Below are 22,466 nucleotides of genomic sequence, written 5' to 3'. Positions count from 1 at the left end.
GTCTGAAAGTTAAATTTACATGAGACAGACTAACAGGAAAAAATCAAATGTAATCACTTAGGTTCAAGAAATCCACATTAACATGAGAGATTCCAAAGACACACAAAAATAGCATATATAAGTCATTCTGGGCTAAAGAGAAGGGGGCGCTGCCCAGGACTTCAAAGGGAAGGAAGGCAATTTATAGAAGATGAAAAAAGAGCAAATGTTTAGTAAACAAATGTTTGCTGGGCCATGTAGAAACAATACTCACAGAAAACTAGTCAATCTAATCACACTAGGACCACAGCCTTATCTAACTCAATGAAACTAAGCCATGCCCGTGGGGCAACCCAAGATGGGCGGGTCATGGTGGAGAGATCTGACAGAATGTGGTCCACTGGAGAAGGGAATGGCAAACCACTTCAATATTCTTGCCTTGAGAACCCCATGAACAGTATGAAAAGGCAAAATCATAGGATACTGAAAGAAAAACTCCCCAGGTCAGTAGGTACCCAATATGCTACTGGAGATCAGTGGAGAAATAACTCCAGAAAGAATGAAGGGATGGAGCCAAAGCAAAAACAATACCCAGCTGTGGATGTGACTGGTGATAGAAGCAAGGTCCGATGCTGTAAAGAGCAATATTGCATAGGAACCTGGAATGTCAGGTCCATGAATCAAGGCAAATTGGAAGTGGTCAAACAAGAGATGGCAAGAGTGAATGTTGACATTCTAGGAATCAGCGAACTGAAATGGACGGAAATGGGTGAATTTAACTCAGACGACCATTATATCTACTACTTCGGGCAGGAATCCCTCGGAAGAAATGGAGTGGCCATCATGGTCAACAAAAGAGTCCGAAATGCAGTACTTGGATGCAGTCTCAAAAATGACAGAATGATCTCTGTTCATTTCCAAGGCAAACCATTCAATATTACAGTAATCCAAGTCTATGCCCCAACCAGTAATGCTGAAGAAGCTGAAGTTGAATGGTTCTATGAAGACCTACAAGACCTTTTAGAACTAACACCCAAAAAAGATGTCCTTTTCATTATAGGGTACTGGAATGCAAAAGTAGGAAGTCAAGAAACACCTGAAGTAACAGGCAAATTTGGCCTTGGAATACGGAATGAAGCAGGGCAAAGACTAATAGAATTTTGCCAAGAAAATGCACTGGTCATAACAAACACCCTCTTCCAACAACACAAGAGAAGACTCTATACATGGACATCACCAGATGGTCAACACCGAAATCAGATTGATTATATTCTTTGCAGCCAAAGATGGAGAAGCACTATACAGTCAGCAAAAACAAGACCAGGAGCTGACTGTGGCTCAGACCATGAACTCCTTATTACCAAATTCAGACTTAAATTGAAGAAAGTAGGGAAAACCACTAGACCATTCAGGTATGACCTAAATCAAATCCCTTATGATTATACAGTGGAAGTGAGAAATAGATTTAAGGGCCTAGATCTGATAGATAGAGTCCCTGATGAGCTATGGAATGAGGTTTGTGACATTTACAGGAGACAGGGATCAAGACCATCCCCATGGAAAAGAAATGCAAAAAAGCAAAATGGCTGTCTGGGGAGGCCTTACAAATAGCTGTGAAAAGAAGAGAAGCGAAAAGCAAAGGAGAAAAGGAAAGATATAAACATCTGAATGCAGAGTTCCAAAGAATAGCAAGAAGAGATAAGAAAGCCTTCTTCAGTGATCAATGCAAAGAAATAGAGGAAAACAACAGAATGGGAAAGACGAGAGATCTCTTCAAGAAAATCAGAGATACCAAGGGAACATTTCATGCAAAGATGGGCTCGATAAAGGACAGAAATGGTATGGACCTAACAGAAGCAGAAGATATTAAGAAGAGGTGGCAAGAATACACAGAAGAACTGTACAAAAAAGATCTTTCATGTCCCAGATAATCACGATGGTGTGATCACTGACCTAGAGCCAGACATCCTGGAATGTGAAGTCAAGTGGGCCTTAGAAAGCATCACTACGAGCAAAGCTAGTGGAGGTGATAGAATTCCAGTGGAGCTATTCCAAATCCTGAAAGATGATGCTGTGCAAGTGCTGCACTCAATATGCCAGCAAATTTGGAAAACTCAGCAGTGGCCACAGGACTGGAAAAGATCAGTTTGCATTCCAATCCCAAAGAAAGGCAATGCCAAAGAATGCTCAAACTACTGCACAATTGCACTCATCTCACACGCTAGTAAAGTAATGCTCAAAATTCTCCAAGGCAGGCTTCAGCAATATGTGAACCGTGAACTTCCTGACGTTCAAGCTGGTTTTAGAAAAGGCAGAGGAACCAGAGATCAAATTGCCAACATCCGCTGGATCATGGAAAAAGCAAGAGAGTTCCAGAAAAACATCTATTTCTGCTTTATTGACTATGCCAAAGCCTTTGACTGTGTGGATCACAATACACTGTGGAAAATTCTGAAAGAGGTGGGAATACCAGACCACCTGATCTGCCTCTTGAGAAATTTGTATGCAGGTCAGGAAGCAACAGTTAGAACTGGACATGGAACAACAGACTGGTTCCAAATAGGAAAAGGAGTTCATCAAGGCTGTATATTGTCACCCTGTTTATTTAACTTCTATGCAGAATACATCATGAGAAACGCTGGGCTGGAAGAAACACAAGCTGGAATCAAGATTGCCGGGAGAAATTATCAATAACCTCAGATATGCAGATGACACCACCCTCATGGCAGAAAGTGAAGAGGAACCAAAAAGCCTCTTGATGAAGGTGAAAGTGGAGAGTGAAAAAGTTGGCTTAAAGCTCAACATTCAGAAAACGAAGATCATGGCATCCCATCACGTCATGGGAAATAGATGGGGAAACAGTGGAAACAGTGTCAGACTTTATTTTTCTGGGCTCCAAAATCACTACAGATGGTGACTGCAGCCATGAAATTAAAAGACGCTTACTTCTTGGAAGGACAGTTATGACCAACCTAGATAGCATATTCAAAAGCAGAGACATTACTTTGCCAACAAAGGTTCGTCTAGTCAAGGCTATGTGAGAGTTGGACTGTGAAGAAGGCTGAGTGCCAAAGAATTGATGCTTTTGAACTGTGGTGTTGGAGAAGACTCTTGAGAGTCCCCTGGACTGCAAGGAGATTCAACCAGTCCATTCTAAAGGAGATCAGCCCTGGGATTTCTTTGGAAGGAATGATGCTAAAGCTGAAACTCCAGTACTTTGGCCACCTCATGCGAAGAGTTGACTCATTGGAAAAGACTCTGATGCTGGGAGGGATTGGGGGCAGGAGGAGAAGGGGACGACAGAGGATGAGATGGCTGGATGGCATCACTGACTTGATGGACGTGAGTCTCAGTGAACTCCGGGAGTTGGTGATGGACAGGGAGGCCTGGTATGCTGCGATTCATGGGGTGGTAAAGAGTCGGACATGACTGAGCGACTGATCTGATCTGATCTGTAGAAACAATGGGACACAGAGAAGAAGAATTTTAACAGATTTTGCCAGTTTCCACCCCAAGTACCACACCTAGTTTGTATTATAATGTAGATATATCTCTGGTGGTAGTTCCCTTCCTGGAGAAGGCTCTCTCTCTGAATTCTTTTTAGACAGTTAGCAGGGAGGTGAAAAGAAAACACTTCTCAAATCTTTTGTTTCTTCCTCTTGGCAAAGAGACATATTCTGGGGTGGCAAATTTTGCTCCCCTACAGAACATATTACAGGGTTGTGAGAACATATAAGCTGAGAACTGAAGGATGGGGCAGGAGTTGGGTAGAAAACAGGGGAATTAGCATGTCGAGGAGGGAAAGCGTCCCAGGCAGGAAGAAGAGTGTTGAGTGATGACAACACCCTCATGAAGCAGCATCCTCTGGAACAAAGGAAAGCTCCTTTCCTAAAGCAAAGCTCCAGCTGAGTTAGACCAGCGGAGGAGCCTAGTATCTAACCTCCCCACATTTTGGGCCCTAGCTATTACATTAGAAAGAAGCTCTTTCCTTTCCCTGAAAGCAGCCTACCAGGGACCATTCCTTCCTGTCCAGACTCTTCTACTCCTTACTGAACTATTGCATGGGGAGAAACACAAAACAGTTCCAAGAAGGCTTGACACTGAATATGATCTGTATATGCATTCTTCCCTTTCATTCATGCCCCTTTTGGCAAGGAATGTAACTTTTATCCTAATAGCCTTTATGCCACCTTCCTTACTCCCATGTTGGGGGCAGCATGTATCTGGGTAACAAAAACACTTTCCCAACCTTCCTTGCAAATGGGAATGGCTAATGAGAAGTCCTAGTTCTAACTGTTGCTTCCTGACCTGCATACAGATTTCTCAAGAGGCAGACCAGGTGGTCTGGTATTCCCATCTCTTTCAGAATTTTCCACAGTTTATTGTGATCCACACAGTCAAAGGCTTTGGCATAGTCAATAAAGCAGAAATAGATGTTTTTCTGGAACTCTCTTGCTTTTTCCATGATCCAGCGGATGTTGGCAATTTGATCTCTGGTTCCTCTGCCTTTTCTAAAACCAGCTTGAACGTCAGGAAGTTCACGGTTCACATATTGCTGAAGCCTGCCTTGGAGAATTTTGAGCATTACTTTACTAGCGTGTGAGATGAGTGCAATTGTGCAGTAGTTTGGGCATTCTTTGGCATTGCCTTTCTTTGGGATTGGAATGCAAACTGATCTTTTCCAGTCCTGTGGCCACTGCTGAGTTTTCCAAATTTGCTGGCATATTGAGTGCAGCACTTGCACAGCATCATCTTTCAGGATTTGGAATAGCTCCACTGGAATTCTATCACCTCCACTAGCTTTGCTCGTAGTGATGCTTTCTAAGGCCCACTTGACTTCACATTCCAGGATGTCTGGCTCTAGGTCAGTGATCACACCATCGTGATTATCTGGGACATGAAAGATCTTTTTTGTACAGTTCTTCTGTGTATTCTTGCCACCTCTTCTTAATATCTTCTGCTTCTGTTAGGTCCATACCATTTCTGTCCTTTATCGAGCCCATCTTTGCATGAAATGTTCCCTTGGTATCTCTGATTTTCTTGAAGAGATCTCTCGTCTTTCCCATTCTGTTGTTTTCCTCTATTTCTTTGCATTGATCACTGAAGAAGGCTTTCTTATCTCTTCTTGCTATTCTTTGGAACTCTGCATTCAGATGTTTATATCTTTCTTTTTCTCCTTTGCTTTTTGCTTCTCTTCTTTTCACAGCTATTTGTAAGGCCTCCCCAGACAGCCATTTTGCTTTTTTGCATTTCTTTTCCATGGGGATGGTCTTGATCCCTGTCTCCTGTACAATGTCACAAACCTCATTCCATAGCTCATCAGGGACTCTATCTATCAGATCTAGGCCCTTAAATCTATTTCTCACTTCCACTGTATAATCATAAGGGATTTGATTTAGGTCATACCTGAATGGTCTAGTGGTTTTCCCTACTTTCTTCAATTTAAGTCTGAATTTGGTAATAAGGAGTTCATGGTCTGAGCCACAGTCAGCTCCTGGTCTTGTTTTTGCTGACTGTATAGAGCTTCTCCATCTTTGGCTGCAAAGAATATAATCAATCTGATTTCGGTGTTGACCATCTGGTGATGTCCATGTGTAGAGTCTTCTCTTGTGTTGTTGGAAGAGGGTGTTTGCTATGACCAGTGCATTTTCTTGGCAAAATTCTATTAGTCTTTGCCCTGCTTCATTCCGTATTCCAAGGCCAAATTTGCCTATTACTCCAGGTGTTTCTATCCCATGGACGAAGGAGCCTGGTAGGCTGCAGTCCATGGGGTCGCTGGGAGTCGGACATGACTGAGTGACTTCACTTTCACTTTTCACTTTCATGCATTGGAGAAGGAAATGGCAACCCACTCCAGTGTTCTTGCCTGGAGAATCCCAGGGATGGGGGAGCCTGGTGGGCTGCCGTCTACGATGTCGCACAGATTCCAGCACGACTGAAGTGACTTAGCAGTAGCCAGGTGTTTCTTGACTTCCTACTTTTGCATTCCAGTCTACTTTTTGCATACATGTCAAGGCTGTATATCGTCACCCTGCTTATTTAACTTCTATGCAGAGTACATCATGAGAAACGCTGGACTGGAAGAAACACAAGCTGGAATCAAGATTGCTGGGAGAAATTATCAATAACCTCAGATATGCAGATGACACCATCTTTATGGCAGAAAGTGAAGAGGAACTAAAAAGCCTCTTGATGAAAGTGAAAGAGGAGAGTGAAAAAGTTGGTTTAAAACTCAACATTCAGAAAACGAAGATCATGGCATCCGGTCCCATCACTTCATGGGAAATAGGTGGGGAAACAGTGGAAACAGTGTCAGACTTTATTTTTTTTGGCTCCAAAATCACTGCAGATGGTGACTGCAGCCATGAAATTAAAAGATGCTTACTCCTTGGAAGGAAAGTTATGACCAACCTAGATAGCATATTCAAAAGCAGAGACATTACCTTGCCAACAAAGGTCTGGCTAGTCAAGGCTATCGTTTTTCCTGTGGTCATGTATGACTGTGAAGAAGGCTGAGCACCGAAGAATTGATGCTTTTGAACTGTGGTGTTGGAGAAGACTCTTGAGAGTCCCTTGGACTGCAAGGAGATCCAACCAGTCCATTCTGAAGGAGATCAGCCCTGGGATTTCTTTGGAAGGAATGATGCTAAAGCTGAAACTCCAGTACTTTGGCCACCTCATGTGAAGAGTTGACTCATTGGAAAAGACTCTGATGCTGGGAGGGATTGGGGGCAGGAGGAGAAGGGGACAACAGAGGACGAGATGGCTGGATGGCATCACTGACTTGATGGACGTGAGTCTGAGTGAACTCCGGGAATTGGTGTTGGATAGGGAGGCCTGGTGTGCTGTGATTCACGGGGTTGTAAAGAGTTGGACACGACTGAGCGACTGAACTGAACTGAATGAGAAGTCAGTGGAAGTGACTGGGTGGGGTTTTGAGAAAGCTATTCAAAGGAGTAAACTTAGCAAGGTCTCCTTTTCACTTTCTCCCTATTCTTCCTTCTTTGTCCCTTGGACATGAATTTGATGGGTGGAGCTCTGCCTGGAGTCATTTTTCATGCATGAGGTGATCTTGAAGATTGATGTCATGTACCAAGGATGGCAGAGCAGATGACCAATTTCAGCTTCTGAGACCTTCTATAGTCCCCATACCAGCTTGACCTGCCTGAAGACAGTTTATCATGTAAGAGGAAAATAAGTCCCTATCTTATATGCGTGCCTGCATGCTCAATTGTGTTCTACTCTTTGCAACCCTATGGATTGTAGCCAGCCAAGCTCCTATGTCTATAGGATTTTCCAGAAAGAATACTGGGAGTATATTGCCATTCCCTCCTCCAGGGGATCTTCCTGACCCAGGGATTGAACACAAGTCTCCTGTGTCTCCTGCACTGGCAAGCAGACTCTTTACCACTGAGCCACCTGGGAATACATCTTACATAGGCCATTGCTGTTTTGAATCTCTTACCAGGGACTGGACAAAACTCTTCGTTGGTATAACTCTGAAAGCACTCTCATAATTCAATTTTTCTCCACTAAATAGTTCTCAAGTCATCCATTCATTTATTCACTCAAGCACTCTCTGATTGAAAATAACCCCATATTCTAGAATCAGATGAGATTTATGTAGGTATAAATGTGAGCATATGTGTGCTCAGTTGTGTCCACTCTTAGCGACCCTATGGACTTTAGCCCATCAGGCTTCTATGTCCATGGGATTCTCCAGGCAAGAATACTGCAGTGGATTGCCATTTTTCTCCTTCAGGGGATCTTCCTGACCCAGGGATCGAATTTGCATCTCCTGCATCTTCCGAATTGCAGGCGGATTCTTTACCACTGAACCAACTGGGAATACACCATGTGGATATAAAAGGGCATTGTAAATACCAAAGCATCAAACATACATTAGATTGTGTTGTTAAATATTTTATTTAATATTGTGATTTGTTGTTGCTCAATTAAGGAGATTCTAGTGTATAGCAATTTGGAGACTGCTGCACACTAATTCTAGTGTGTAGCAATTTGCTAGAGGGAAATTCCCATTGTTAAGTGATGGGAAACGCCCATTAAGTGGTGTGAAATTTAGTGCTATTTCATGTTGTAAAAAGAAGCAATTCAGTAGCTCGGTCGTGTCCAACTCTTTGTAACCCCATGAACTGCAGCACGCCAGGCTTCCCTGTCCATCACCAACTCCCAGAACTTGCTCAAACTCATGTCCGTCAATTCACTGATGCCATCCAACCATTTCATCTTCTGCCGTCCCCTTCTCCTCCTGCCTTTAATCTTTCCCAGCATCAGGGTCTTTTCCAATGAGTCAGTTCTTCCCATCAGGTGGCCAAAGTATCAGAGCTTCAGCTTCAGCATCAGTCCTTCCAATAAATATTCAGGACTGATTTCCTTTAGGATTACTGGTTTGATCTTGCAGTCCAAGAGACTCTCAAGAATCTTCTCCAACACCACAGTTCACAAACATCAATTCTTCAGTGCTCAGCTTTTTTTATGGTCCAGTTCTCACATCCATATATGACTACTGGAAAAACCATAGCTTTGACTAGATGGACTTCTGTTGGCAAAATAATGTCTCTGCTTTTTAATATGCTGTCTAGGTTGGTCATAGCTTTGCTTCCAAGGAGCAAGCGTCTTTTAATTTCATGGCTGCAGTCACCATCTGGAGTGATTTTGGAGCCCAAGAAAATAAAGTCTGTCACTGTTTCCTTTGTTTCCCCATCTATTTGCCATGAAGTGATGGGACCAGATGCCATGATTTTCATTTTTTGAATGTTCAGTTTTAAGCCAACTCTTTCACGCTCCTCTTTCACTTTCATCAAGAGGCTCTTAAGTTCCTCTTCGCTTTCTTCTATAAGAGTGGTGTCACCTGCATATCTGAGGTTATTGATATTTCTCCTGGAAATCTTGATTCCAGCTTGTGGTTCATCCAGCCCAGCATTTTGCATGATGTACTCTGCATGTAAGTTAAATATACAGCCTTGACATATTCCTTTTCCTATTTGGAACCAGTCTGTTGTTCCACGCCAGTTATAAGTGTTGCTTCTTGACCTGCATACAGATTTCTCAGGAGGCAGGTAAGGTAGTCTAGTATTCCCACCTCTTAAATAATTTTCCAGTTTGTTGCGATCCACACAGTCAAAGGATTTGGCATAGTCAATAAAACAGAAGTAGATGTTTTTCTGGAATTCTCTTGCTTTTTCTATGATCCAACGGATGTTGGCAATTTGATCTCTTACAGTCCATGGAATTCTCCAGGCCAGAATACTGGAGTGGGTAGCCTTTCCCTTCTCCAGGGGATTTTCCCAACCCAGGAATCAAACCCAGGACTCCTGCATTGCAGGCAGATTCTTTACCAGCTGAGCCACCAGGGAAGCCCATAAAAAAAGCAAGGGGAAACTTAATGCAAGTGCTTCTCCCACCTTAAATTGCACAAGAAATACTTGAGAATCTTATTAAAATGCTGATTCAGACTCCGAAGGGCTTGGGGTGAGGCATGAGATTCTGCATTTCTCATAAGCTCCTGATGAGGCCACTTACTGCCCTGGACCTTTGAATAGCAGCGACCTGGGAGATCTTTCGGAGAAGGCAATGGCACCCCACTCCAGTACTCTTGCCTGGAAAATCCCATGGATGGAGGAGCCTGGTGGGCTGCAGTCTATGGGGTCGCTAGAGTCAGACACGACTGAGCGACTTCACATTCACTTTTCACTTTCACGCTTTGGAGAAGAAAATGGCAACCCACTCCAGGTTCTTGCCTGGAGAATCCCAGGGACAGGAGGCCTGGTGGCCTGCCGTCTATGGGGTCGCACAGAGTTGGACACGACTGAAGCGACTTAGCAGCAGCAGCAGAGAGATCGTTGGGCTTCCCAGGTGGCACTAATGGTAAAAAAAAAAACAAAAAACCTGGGTGCCAATGTGGGAGATGCAAGAAACATGGGTTTGATTCCTGGGTTGGGAAGATACCCTGGAGGAGGGCGTGGTAACCCACTCCAGTGTTCTTGCCTGGAGAATCCCATGGACATAGAGTCACAAAGAGTCGGACACGACAGAAGCAACTTAGCACACACGCAGATCTTTCTCCGTGCTAGGGAAAGAAATGATGAGAGAGGAGAAAGGAAAGATGAGAGCAGAGAGGAGAGCATTTCAGAAAATGGGGAACAGGTTCTTTCAGAGGCTTTATTTTCAAGCAGATTGGTAACTTAATAAAAGATAGGAACTATGCAGACCTTATTTCACTGAAGTCTTAAAACCATGTATAAAAGGAATTCTAATTCTTAATTTGCAGTTAAGAAAGCAGGAAGCTCAGAGAAGTTAAGGGATGTGATCAAAGCCACACAGCAGGTAGTGGCAGGGATGGGATTGCCAGAGAGGTTTTTCAGAGGCCAGAGCCCAGGTTTCTTTCCAGGCCCTGTGCTAAAATTCCAGGGTGGGGGAGCGGGTTTCTTCCTTTTGCTAAATTCTTTCTCCTCACCCAGAGAAGAGGAGAGGAGGACACTGCTGCCCTAGGGAACCAGTCCCCCAGTATTTATACATTTGGCTTGGCTCTAATCTATCTGAAAGGCTTTTTTGGCAGCTAAGCTGTGTATTTTTTGAATACTGGGGTCTTGGTAGTGGGAAGAGGGGTGGGGTGAGGGTCCGGTGGGATGTTTGTAAGTTTCCACTTCATAAGCCTGGTCTCCTTTCTGGAGGCTGCCATGGTCCAGAGCAGCAGGAATAAGTCCTGGGAGGAGGAGGAGGAGGCCACAGAGGTGAGAGCAAACCCTCCTCTGGTTCTGACCCGTGAGACCCTTGATTTCTTCCTGGGTACCTTTGAGGGACGAATAAACCTGACAACTTAGCCAAGCAATCAGCAAGCCAGCAAATGCCAGGCCCCAGTGAGGAGCTTTGTGTCCTCCCAAGAGAGGAGATAAATGGGCAGTTTGTGTCCCCATAAAGGTCCCACCATGCAGTGTGGAACTCCTGTCATAGGCTCCCCCTCACACTGCTGTCCCCCAGGACTTGGGTATAAATCCCAGCCACTTCCTTCTACAGTTTCCCATAGCGACTAGCCTTTGTCTAATTTCACCACCGTGGGGGGCTGGGGAGGGTTTCCTGCACAATAAATCTTTCACCAGCACAGTGGTTTTATCATTGGAGAGGACAATGCTAAAAGAAGAGTGGGACTTCCCTGGTGGTGCAGTGGATAAGAATCTGTGTGCCAGTGCTGGAGACACAGGTTCAATCCCCGGTCGGGAAAGATTTCCACATGCCAAGAAGCAACTAAGCCCATGTGCAGAAACTACTGAAGCCCAATGCCCTAGCCTGTGCTCCGCAACAAGAGAAGCCACCACAGAGAGAAGCCCAAGCACTGCAATGAAGCATAATAGCCCTTGCTTGCTGTAACTAGAGAAAGCCTGCACAAAGCAATGAAGACCCAACACAGCCAAATAAATTAATAAAATTGAAAAAAAAAAAAAAAAAGAAGAGCGGATGTAAGTGGCTAATGTATGATGAAAAGGAAGGCCTCAAGGTGACAAGAAAAGGATAAGCCTGGGATGACAGAGCAGAGTTGAGGAGGGGTGGATGGAGAGTCATGGAGGCATGCCAGGAACGTCCACCTAAGGTCTGATTGCAGAAGAGTGTGGAAGAGCTTCCAGTGAGAAGAAAAACCAGGACATATAGTGTGGGTTCCTCTCCTCTTGAAGACAAGCAGTTGTCTGCCTGGACATTAGCTCCACAGATGTGCCAAGGACGTTGGATGCACTGCTGTCAGGTCTGGAATCCAGCCTTCTGGGTGCAGAGGGGACAGTCTTCTCATTGCAGGACACCCAGAGGCACCCTAGTGTGGAGTGTCTGAAGGGGAAGCATCTACTCTTGCTGAGCTCAAACCATCCTCCATTATTCCTTTAGGGATGTTTCCTCCTTCCAGGCTCCCTGTCAATGCTCATTTCTGAGACAGCATCAGCATCTCCAGAGCAGTGAAGGTCTGTTAGGCTGCAACACTGAGCGGCAGTGGAGATCCCAGATTACCCTCACTCTGGCTGGTCTAGTCCTAGAAACAGAGGAAGGCCAGGAAAACCCTCCCCGGAGCCCCTGGCCTCTGCTGTCTCCTGGTCACCACCACCTTTGGGGCCAGGCTACTCAACATGGTTGACAATGCTTGCTGCCTCCACTTTCTTGGTTCTCATTCTTCCAGCACCCTACAGTGTAGCTTCTGTCCCACCCCACCCCACCCCACTGCAACTGCTCCTACCAATGGCATCAGCAATCTGGGGCCAAATCCAGGGGCCACTTCCCAGTTCTTAGTTTTTCTTTGACTTCTCATTTACTTGATTACAATCATTTCTGCTTGAGAAATCTCAGCTCTAGGGCTTCCTAATTAGGGATCCATGAGTCCCTAGATTGTCTTTAGGAAGAAACAATGTGCAGTCCCTACAATTTTTACACAAAGTTTGTACACAACTGCATTTTTTTAGGGAGGATGGCCCAGGGCATTCATTGAATTCTCAAAAATGATCAACGATCTGCCAAAATGTTAAGAACCAGTGGCCTTGAAATCTGTAGTGGTTAGAACTAGGTTCTGCCGGGAGTGATCCAAGATAGCAAAGATCAATTTGATCTTCTTGCAAACAGAGTCAGTCATCAGAGTTGGAGGAGTGACTCTTCCTAGCTCTGCCAACACCAGGTGTAATAGTCCAAGGTGGTGCTCCAAACAGCATGTTGGAGGGAGGGACAAAGAACATCATAAAGGACATGCATCTGCTATCTCTCAAAGAGTCCCAGGAGCTGCTGTATGATCCTTTCACTTTTGTATTATTGGCCCAAACTTAATTACATGAGTCATATTTATCTGTAGAGAGGCTGGGAAATGTTATTCTGAGCAGTCTCTTGCCATGGATGAAGGGGAGAAAAGATATTGAGGGGCAGATATCAGCCCCTGTCAGAGCTTCTGTGACATCACCAGTGGTTGATACTGTGGACTGATTCACACATCAAAGCTGGGAAGCCACACTGCCTAGACTCCCTTAAAGCTGGCATTCCAAATGTGATTTAGGAATTACCAATTAAATGGACTTGCACAAGACTTGAATCTGGAACCAAGCTAAGGGGGGAGAAGGAGCCAGTGAGGTATCAATTTTGCAGAAGTGGATGATGCAAACTTGTTTCATGATCACCATCTTCCTGGGTCAGCAGCTTCCTGTCATGGCTTATTTCTTGATCTTGAAGACAGAGGCATGGTGATCCTGAGGGCTTACAGTCATCTCTGGAAGCTCCATTTAAGTCTACTCTTCCAGGTCCTCCACCAGCAATATTGTGAGCTGAAGCATCTCAAATTTCAATGTTCATATTGGCCTGAGGATTCAGCTAAAGGGTAGAGTCTGATTCAGTAGATTTGGAGTGAGATCTCAGATTCTGCATTCCTAACAAGCTCCTACGTAATGTCTGATGGTTAGGATGAATTTTTTTTTTTTTTTTTTGGCTGCAGGATTTTTAACTCCTGACTAGGGATTGAAACCAGGCCCTCAGCAGTGAAAGCGAGGAATCCTAACCACTGGACTGCCAGGGAACTAGGACGGACTTTTAGTAGCTCAGTCCGAACGTGTCTTCTGATAACCTACATCTAATCATAAATTCCTTTCTTCTTTGTCTGCTGAATGATGGTTTCTGATTCTCCTAATTCTGTGGCTGATTCTTCCTTGTCTCTTTTAGGGGGTTTTCTTGCTGTGTTATTGATATTTCTCCCGGCAATCTTGATTCCGGTTTGTGTTTCTTCCAGTCCAGCGTTTCTCATGAGGTACTCTGCATAGAAGTTAAATAAACAGGGTGACAATATACAGCCTTGATGAACTCCTTTTCCTATTTGGAACCAGTCTGTTGTTCCATGTCCAGTTCTAACTGTTGCTTCCTGACCTGCATACACATTTCTCAAGAGGCAGCTCAGGTGGTCTGGTATTCCCATCTCTTTCAGAATTTTCCACAGTTTATTGTGATCCACACAGTCAAAGGCTTTGGCATAGTCAATAAAGCAGAAATAGATGTTTTTCTGGAACTCTCTTGCCAACAAAGGTTCGTCTAGTCAAGGCTATGGTTTTTCCTGTGGTCATGTATGGATGTGAGAGTTGGACTGTGAAGAAGGCTGAGCACTGAAGAATTGATGCTTTTGAACTGTGGTGTTGGAGAAGACTCTTGAGAGTCCCTTGGACTGCAAGGAGATCCAACCAGTCCATTCTGAAGGAGATCAGCCCTGGGATTTCTTTGGAAGGAATGATGCTAAAGCTGAAACTCCAGTACTTTGGCCACCTCATGCGAAGAGTTGACTCATTGGAAAGACTCTGATGCTGGGAGGGATTGGGGGCAGGAGGAGAAGGGGACGACAGAGGATGAGATGGCTGGATGGCATCACTGACTCGATGGATGTGAGTCTGAGTGAACTCCAGGAGTTGGTGATGGACAGGGAGGCCTGGCATGCTGCGATTCATGGGGTCGCAAAGAGTCGGACATGACTGAGCGACTGATCTGATCTGATCTGATCTTGCTGTGTTTGCCCCTTTATATTGGTGTTTCCCAAGACTCTGGCTTAGAGAGCATCCTACAAACTCCTCCTGCATGATCCCCTTCATTCTCCAGACTTCAATGAATATCTGTATGTTCTCAAATCTTTATTTCCAATTTGTACTCTCCCCTGAGTCCAGATTCCAGTACCCACAGCTTACCAAAATTGAGTTCTACAGACAAATAGGACATGAAAGAAAGCCTTTATGGTCAAATAAGTTTGGGAAATACTGGGTTAAATAAAATGAAATTGACCATTTTGCTGAGGTGCTCCTAGAACAGTTAATGTGCTAAAAGGCATTGCAAACATATAAGAGGAGGTATGGCAACCCACTCCAGTGTTCTTGCCTGGAGAATCCCAGGGATGGGGGAGCCTGGTAGGCTGCCATCTATGGGGTCACACAGAGTCAGACACGACTGAAGCAACTTAGCAGCAGCAGCACGTAATACTCTGTATTACTTAAACTTATTTGACGTCTGTATAGGACATAATCAGTACATTTCCTCAGATTCTCCCAGTCCTGCCTGAGCCCTGAACACCTGACTTTCGCTTTTCCCTAACTATTTTACTGTAGCCAATAGTGTAGTTCTGTGGCCAACCAACCGCTCCTCCTTGCGTCTTGCATTATTTTGCATCCCACCCCTCTTCCCTTTTATATCATTCTTGAGGCTTTGGGTTTGCGCCTTCATAAAAAAGCCTGAGCATATAATCTTTGCCTCAAGTTCTGTTTTCTAGGGAACTTGGGCCAGTACAACCTGCAACAGAGCCCCACCCTTTTTCTTAGAATATTAATATCTCCCAGAACTTGGGTTCCTAGAACATACTTTGGAAATTCAAGTTGGTTATCTTTCCCTGTATATCTGCAGGCCCCTGAGACTCAGCATGTCCTAGTCTGAATCAGTCTGTTTTCCTTTATATCTGTTTCTCGTGGTCTTTTCTGTCTTAGTGACTGCACCACATTTGCCCACCATGCAAGTAACCTGGGTGTTGTTCTTGAGTTCTTTTCCTCTTCCATCCAATCTGTTCACCCTCTCTTGCTTCCTCCTTTCTTCTTCTCATCTGGCTAATGAATGATTATTTGTCCTTTTAAAGAATTATTCATTTATGTATTTTTGGCTGTGCTGGGTCTTCATTTCTGTGTACAGGCTTTCTCTAGTTGCAGAGATCGGGGGCTACTCTTCCATTGAAGTGTGCCAGCTCCTCATTGCAGTGGCTTCTCTTGTTGCAGAGCACAAACCATAGAGGGTGAGGGCTTCAGTAGTTGTAGAGCTTAGTTTCCCCAAGGCATGTGGAATCTTCCGGAACCAGGGATGGAAACTGTGTCCCTTGCATAACCATTGGACCACCAGGAAGTCCAACAATTACTCCTTGTTCTTAAAGAGACAGTGTAGGTACCATCTTCTTACCCTGTCTCCTCAGTCTGGTGGGGTCTGGGTGTTCTCAGAAGTTCTCAGAAGCCTCTGAAATTGTCTCTCTTACAGCACTTATCACACTGTATGGTAATTGATCTTTAAAAAATGAATCTGTCTCCGCCCACCACCATCTTTGGTATCTTATTCAATTCTTAATCCTTAGCACCTAGGATAGAGAATTTACTGACTTACTGATAGATGGGAGTGGGTGAGGACTTCCCCGGTGGCTCAGCAGTAAAGAATCTGCCTGCAATGCAGGATTTGTGGGTTTGATCCCTGAGCTGGGAAGATCCCCTGGAGGGCACAGCAACCCACTCCAGTATTCTTGCTTGGAGAATCCCAAGGACAGAGGAGTCTGGCAGGCCACAGTTCATAGGGTCGCAAAGAGTTGGACACAACTGAAGCAACTTAGCACATACACATGCGTGGGAGTGGATGAGGCAGGAGGGAGAAAGAGAACTCCAATTTGTAAGCCTTCCAAAGGAAGAAAAATAATTTCCCCTCTACCTTTCTGAGTTCTTTGCTTAGATCTCTGCAGTAAAACACAGATTAACAAGAGAAAAGCAAAGAGAAGTCTACTAACATGTATACCTTGTGCATATATGGGCGATGTCCAAGGAAAAATGAGTAACTCTCTGAGTTGGCTTAGAATTCAGGATTAAATACCATCTTAGTAGAGAAAGAAGAGTGAGGATGTTAGGACTCTCTGCTGCTGCTGCTGCTGCGTGGCTCAGTCGTGTCAGACTCTTAGTGACCCCATGGACTGCAGCCTACCAGGCTCCTCCATCCATGGGATTTTCCAAGCAAGAGTACTGGAATGGGGTGCCATTGTCTTCTCCATTTAGGACTCTCAGGGAAGAGAAAATGATTTTTAGGAAAGATGAATGGGTTCTTCAAAGACTAGATGGAAGATATGATAGTTTGTGACCAAGTTTGTCTGCGTGTTGTGTCAACTTCTAGCCTCTTCTCCTGTGATAAGTCAATCTCCCTGGGTTAATGATGCCTCTAGGGAGGATATTTATGATAAATGAGTTCCTTTAGGAGGATCTATCTTTAGGCAGATAAGTGGGGTTCAGAGAAAGCTCTACCTGCATCTGCCACTTTTCAAGTGCCTACAGCTCCAAACAGTTAGTACACCAAAGCAGCATATTTTGGAATGGCATGTCTTGAACTCCTGGAGAAGGCAATGGCACCGCACTCCAGTACTGTTGCCCGGAAAATCCCATGGACGGAGGAGCCTGGTAGGCTGCAGTCCATGGGGTCGCTAAAAGTTAGACACGACTGAGTAACTTCACTTTCACTTTCCACTTTCATGCATTGGAGAAGGAAATGGCAACCCACTCCAGTGTTCTTGCCTGGAGAATCCCATGGACGGAGAAGCCTGGTAGGCTGCAGTCCATGGGGTCGCACAGAGTCGGACACGACTGAAGCGACTTGGCAGCAGTCTTGAACTCCTGCAGTCATCTAATGAGGTGGCATATTCTGCTACCCTCATGACCCACCTTTGAAAATTCCCCAAGTTTCATGGTCTAGAAGCTGAGTTGGTAGATCTCACTGAACCAGTCTCTTAATCTTGAGAATAGGTCAGTGAAACAATTGTGTCTCATTCCAGGAAGTGATATTGCAGGTGGGATCCTACCAAAGTTAGAATGTATATGGTACAAGTAAGCAGGTATTTGATAAGAGGCATTTCTTTGGAACCAAAACAAATAATGGTTGGAACACACTGTAAGTCAGTTTCTGAGTCCAGAGGGCAGTCTTGAGAAGATTTCTATATATTGGGCTGGAAGCACCTTTTGAAGTTTAATATTAATATTTTTGATGATGTCATTGGGTGTTCTGGTGAACTTTCTGAGCGACCTAGACAGCAACAGACATGAAGGTTGTCCATACATGATCTGTTGTGATGATTTCTCTGAGGTTTATATCAAGTCATCCAGCTTCAGCTTCCAGGGCTTTGGGAAAAGGGCAGGTTTGTTTTTAGGAATTTCAGAGGGGTGAAAGAAAATTGCAAGCATTAGTTTGGAGAATTTTAGTCAGATATTAGAGAAAACTAGAATTTAAGATCCAGTCCAGTTTGCTAGAACCTCATATCCACAAAGATGTGTTATAATTTTCTACTGAAATAATCTTTTGCTGTACAATCACTCCCATTTCTAGAAAATATAATCACAGAAAAGCAAATTTGTTCACAAAACAAGTTTGGGCTCACAAAACTTGACCTGATTATTTACATAAGAGCAGCAAGAATAACAATTGACCATGTAGATGCTTTTAAAATCTGCTTTGTTGGAACTTTCATAAGGAATCTCAGATTGGACTTTTAAAAGACTTTCAAGGCTAGGAAGCCAAACCAAGAACTCATTGTCAGAGTTCACATGCATATCTATACATTTGGGTTAATTCCTCTCTGCTCAAAGTCCCCCCAAAAATCCTGGGACTGGTAGGAAGTGATCTTCCTTACTCACTTGGTAAGGCTGGAAAACCTCAAGTCAAGGAACCAGGAAGTTTCTTAGAAGGGGCTTAATAAGCATTGGCTCTGTAAAGTCAAGCTTACTTCCTTAAAGCTGTCTGGTCATATCTCATTCTACATACATCATTCTCCAATTTGATATCCTAGTCAAGCCTTAGTAATATAACTGTTTCCAACTCTGTCCTGTCACAAGAAGAACAGATTCTTCTCCAACTTAGGCAAATAGCTATGTTGCTGTGAAAATAAGAATACACATTAAGAGTATGAATTCTGGAGGGATCACATAGGGAGAAAAGATAAATGCTTCAATTCTGTTTATGAAGGTATACTATACCAACTGCAGTAAGTCATAGATAGCTTAAGAGAAAAAAGCTTTCTTTTTTTTTTTAATTTAATTTTATTTTTAAACTTTACAATATTGTATTGGTTTTGCCATATAGAAAAACGAATCTGCCACAAGTATACATGTGTTCCCCATCTTGAACCCTCCTCCCACCTCCCTCCCCATACCATCCCTCTGGTCCCAGTGTACCAGCCCCAAGCATCCAGTATCGTGCATCGAACCTGGACTGGCGACTCATTTCATATATGATATTATACATGTTTCAATGCCATTCTCCCAAATCATCCTACCCTCTCCCTCTCCCACAAAGTCCAAAAGACTGTTCTATACATCAGTGTCTCTTTTGCTGTCTCGTATACAGGGTTATTGTTACCATCTTTCTAAATTCCATATATATGTGTTAGTATACTGTATTGGTGTTTTTCTTTCTGGCTTACTTCACTCTGTGTAATAGGCTCCAGTTTCATCCACCTCATTAGAACTGATTCAAATGCATTCTTTTTAATGGCTGAGTAATACTCCATTGTGTATATGTACCACAGCTTTCTTATCCATTCATCTGCTGATGGACATCTAGGTTGCTTCCATGTCCTGGCTATTATAAACAGTGCTGTGATGAACATTGGGGTACACATGTCTCTTTCAATTCTGGTTTCCTCGGTGTGTATGCTCAGCAGTGGGATTGCTGGGTCATAAGGCAGTTCTATTCCCAGTTTTTTAAGGAATCTCCACACTGTTCTCCATAGTGGCTGTACTAGTTTGCATTCCCACCAACAGTGTAAGAGGGTTCCCTTTTCTCCACACCCTCTCCAGCATTTATTGCTTGTAGACTTTTGGATCGTAGCCATTCTGACTGGCGTGAAATGGTACCTCATAGTGGTTTTGATTTGCATTTCTCTGATAATGAGTGATGTTGAGCATCTTTTCATGTGTTTGTTAGCCATCTGTATGCCTTCTTTGGAGAAATGTCTATTTAGTTCTTTGGCCCATTTTTTGATTGGGTCATTTATTTTTCTGGAATTGAGCTGTAGGAGTTGCTTGTATATTTTTGAGATTAGTTGTTTGTCAGTTGCTTCATTTGCTATTATTTTTCTCCCATTCTGAAGTCTGTCTTTTCACCTTGCTTATAGTTTCCTTTGTTGTGCAGAAGCTTTTAAGTTTAATTAGGTCCATTTGTTTATTTTTGCTTTTATTTCCAATATTCTGGGAGGTGGGTCATAGAGGATCCTGCTGTGATGTATGTCGGAGAGTGTTTTACCTAAGTTCTCCTCTAGGAGTTTTATAGTTTCTGGTCTTACGTTTAGATCTTTAATCCATTTTGAGTTTATTTTTGTGTATGATGTTAGAAAGTGTTCTAGTTTCATTCTTTTGCAAGTGGTTGACCAGTTTTCCCAGCACCACTTGTTAAAGAGATTGTCTTTAATCCATTGTATATTCCTGCCTCCTTCAAAGATAAGGCGTCCATATGTGCGTGGATTAAAAGCTTTCTTAAATCTAGAAAACAAAGCATGAAAGAACTAGCAAAATTTCAAACAAAAAGTAATACAAACTGTAGGTGTGCTCATCAGTTTATTCAGTTCCGTATGATTAAATCTTATTTTGCTTGATCTTGAGCTACTAGTTTTATGAATCATTCTGTTTTTCCATTACAGCTTTGGAAATTCTTACCCAGTTTAATGATATGATCTTAAAGTTATTGGAAACTGATATCTTATCAGATATCAGAGTCCTTTCCATGAATCTGAAGACAAAGAGTTTTTGCATCATAGGTACTTGCAAAAGCTTTCAGGAAACAGCAGAGTAAAACAATAACTGTCTGTGACTGACAAAACGACCATGGTTAAAAACTTGATGAAAGTTCATTTAAGCACAACTGACAAGGAAATTTGGTTATTTCTGTGTTGTACAACAGTTTAGGATAATAACTAGAATTATGACTGATAACATTGTATGAGGATGTATCAGATTCTAGGAATTTCATATACTTTCTGGAACACACACTAATAATATACATCCTTACAAATATAACAGGAAGGTTAAACGTTACTTCCTTAAAAAAAGAGAAGAACTCTATTTTTTATTGGCATATAGCCAATTAACAATGTTGTGAGTTTCAGATGAACAGTAAAAGGATACATATACACGTATCCTGCTGCTGCTGCTAAGTCACTTCAGTCATGTCCGACTCTGTGCGACCCCATAGACGGCAGCCCACCAGGCTCCCCCGTCCCTGGGATTCTCCAGGCAAGAACACTGGAGTGGGTTGCCATTTCCTTCTCCAATGCATGTGTTAATTCTAAGTCGCTTCAGTTGTGTCTGACTGTATGACCTTATGGACAGCACCCCACTAGGCTCTTCTGACCATGGGATTCTCCAGGCAAGAATACTAGAGTGGGTTGCCATTTCCTTCTCCATTCTCCCCCAAATTCCCCTCCCATCTAGACTGCCACATAACACTGAGCAGAGAGCTTCTATGTGCTATACTATACAATAGGTCCTTATTGGTTATCTATTTTAAATATAGCAGTGTGTACATGTCCATCCCAGACTCCCTAGCTATCCCTTCACCCCATCTTCCCCCCCAGCCATCATAAGTTCATTATCTAAGACTGTGAGTCTCTTTCAGAGTTAAACATTACTTTTTACTTGACAATATTTCCCATGTAAATTAACATTGGGTATAAGCCTAATTAGCTTAACATCTGTCTTTTTATAAGGAGAGAGAACAATCTTTTGAAAAGTTCCAGCCCCAGCCCTTTAGTTGTTAAGTCACTCAGTCGTGCCTGACTCTTTGTAACCCCACAGACTGCAGAACGCCAGGCTTCTCTGTCCTTCACTATCTCTCAGAGTTTGCTTAAACTCATGTTCATTGAGTTGGTGACGCCATCCTACCAGCTCACCCTCTGTTGTCCCCTTCTCCTCCTGCCTTTAATCTTTCCCAGCATCAGGGTCTTTTCTAATGACTTGGCTCTTCACATCTGGTGGACAAAGTATTGGAGCTTCAGCTTCACCACCTGTCCTTCCAATGAATATTCAGGGCTGATTTCCTTTAGGATTGATTGGTTTGATTTCCTTGCAGTCCAAGGAACTCTCAAGAGTCTTCTCTAGCATCACAGTTCAAAGGCATTGATTCTTTGGCACTCAGCCTTTTTTATTGTCCTGCTCTCACATCTGTACATGTACTACAGGAAAAACCATAGCTTTGACTATATGGACCTTTGTTGGCAAAGTAATGTCTGTGCTTTTCAATACACTGACTAGGTCTGTCATAGTTTTTCTTCTAAGGAGTAAGCATCTTTTAATTTCATAGTAGCAGTTACTGTCCGTAGTGATTTTGGAGCCCAAGAAAATTAAGTCACTGTTTCCATCGTTTCTCCATCTACTTGCAATGGAGTGATGGAACCCGATGCCATGATCTTAGTTTTTTGAATGTTGAGTTTTAAGCCAGCTTTTTTACTTTCTTCTTTCACCTTCATCGAGAGGCTCTTTAATTCCTCTTCACTTTCTGCCATTAGGGTGGTGTCATTTGTGTATGTGAAGTTATTGATATTTCTCCCTGCAATCTTGATTCTAGATTGTGCTTCACCCAGTCCAGCATTTCACATGATGTACTCTGCATATAAGTTAAATAATCAGGGGCCCTCTGGGAAATCCCAAAGTTAGTTCAAGGTCAAAAAGACTTCATTTAGAATTTGATTTTTGGTAAGTTTTCCAAACTTT

At 43.3% G+C, this 22,466-nt stretch overlaps 1 long non-coding RNA gene across 1 annotated transcript in view; it reads right to left on the bottom strand.

The window, feature by feature from the left end:
• Positions 1 to 19,751: 19,751 nt before the first annotated feature.
• LOC147367441 (uncharacterized) overlaps positions 19,752 to 22,466 on the bottom strand; it is a 39,352-nt gene continuing 36,637 nt past the window's right edge. Inside the window, exon 5 of the long non-coding RNA XR_015170095.1 lies at positions 19,752 to 20,240. This is a non-coding gene — a long non-coding RNA (uncharacterized LOC147367441). The remainder of the gene's footprint in view (positions 20,241 to 22,466) is intronic.

Source organism: Bos grunniens, chromosome 8 (genome assembly GCF_055505025.1).
Source record: "Bos grunniens cultivar Pamir isolate PY7600 chromosome 8, Bosgru_T2T1.0, whole genome shotgun sequence".
In the NCBI taxonomy this organism is placed as follows: Eukaryota; Metazoa; Chordata; class Mammalia; order Artiodactyla; family Bovidae; genus Bos; species Bos grunniens.
The sequence above is the reverse complement of the archived record's forward strand: the minus strand, read 5'-3'. Positions and strand labels throughout refer to the sequence as shown.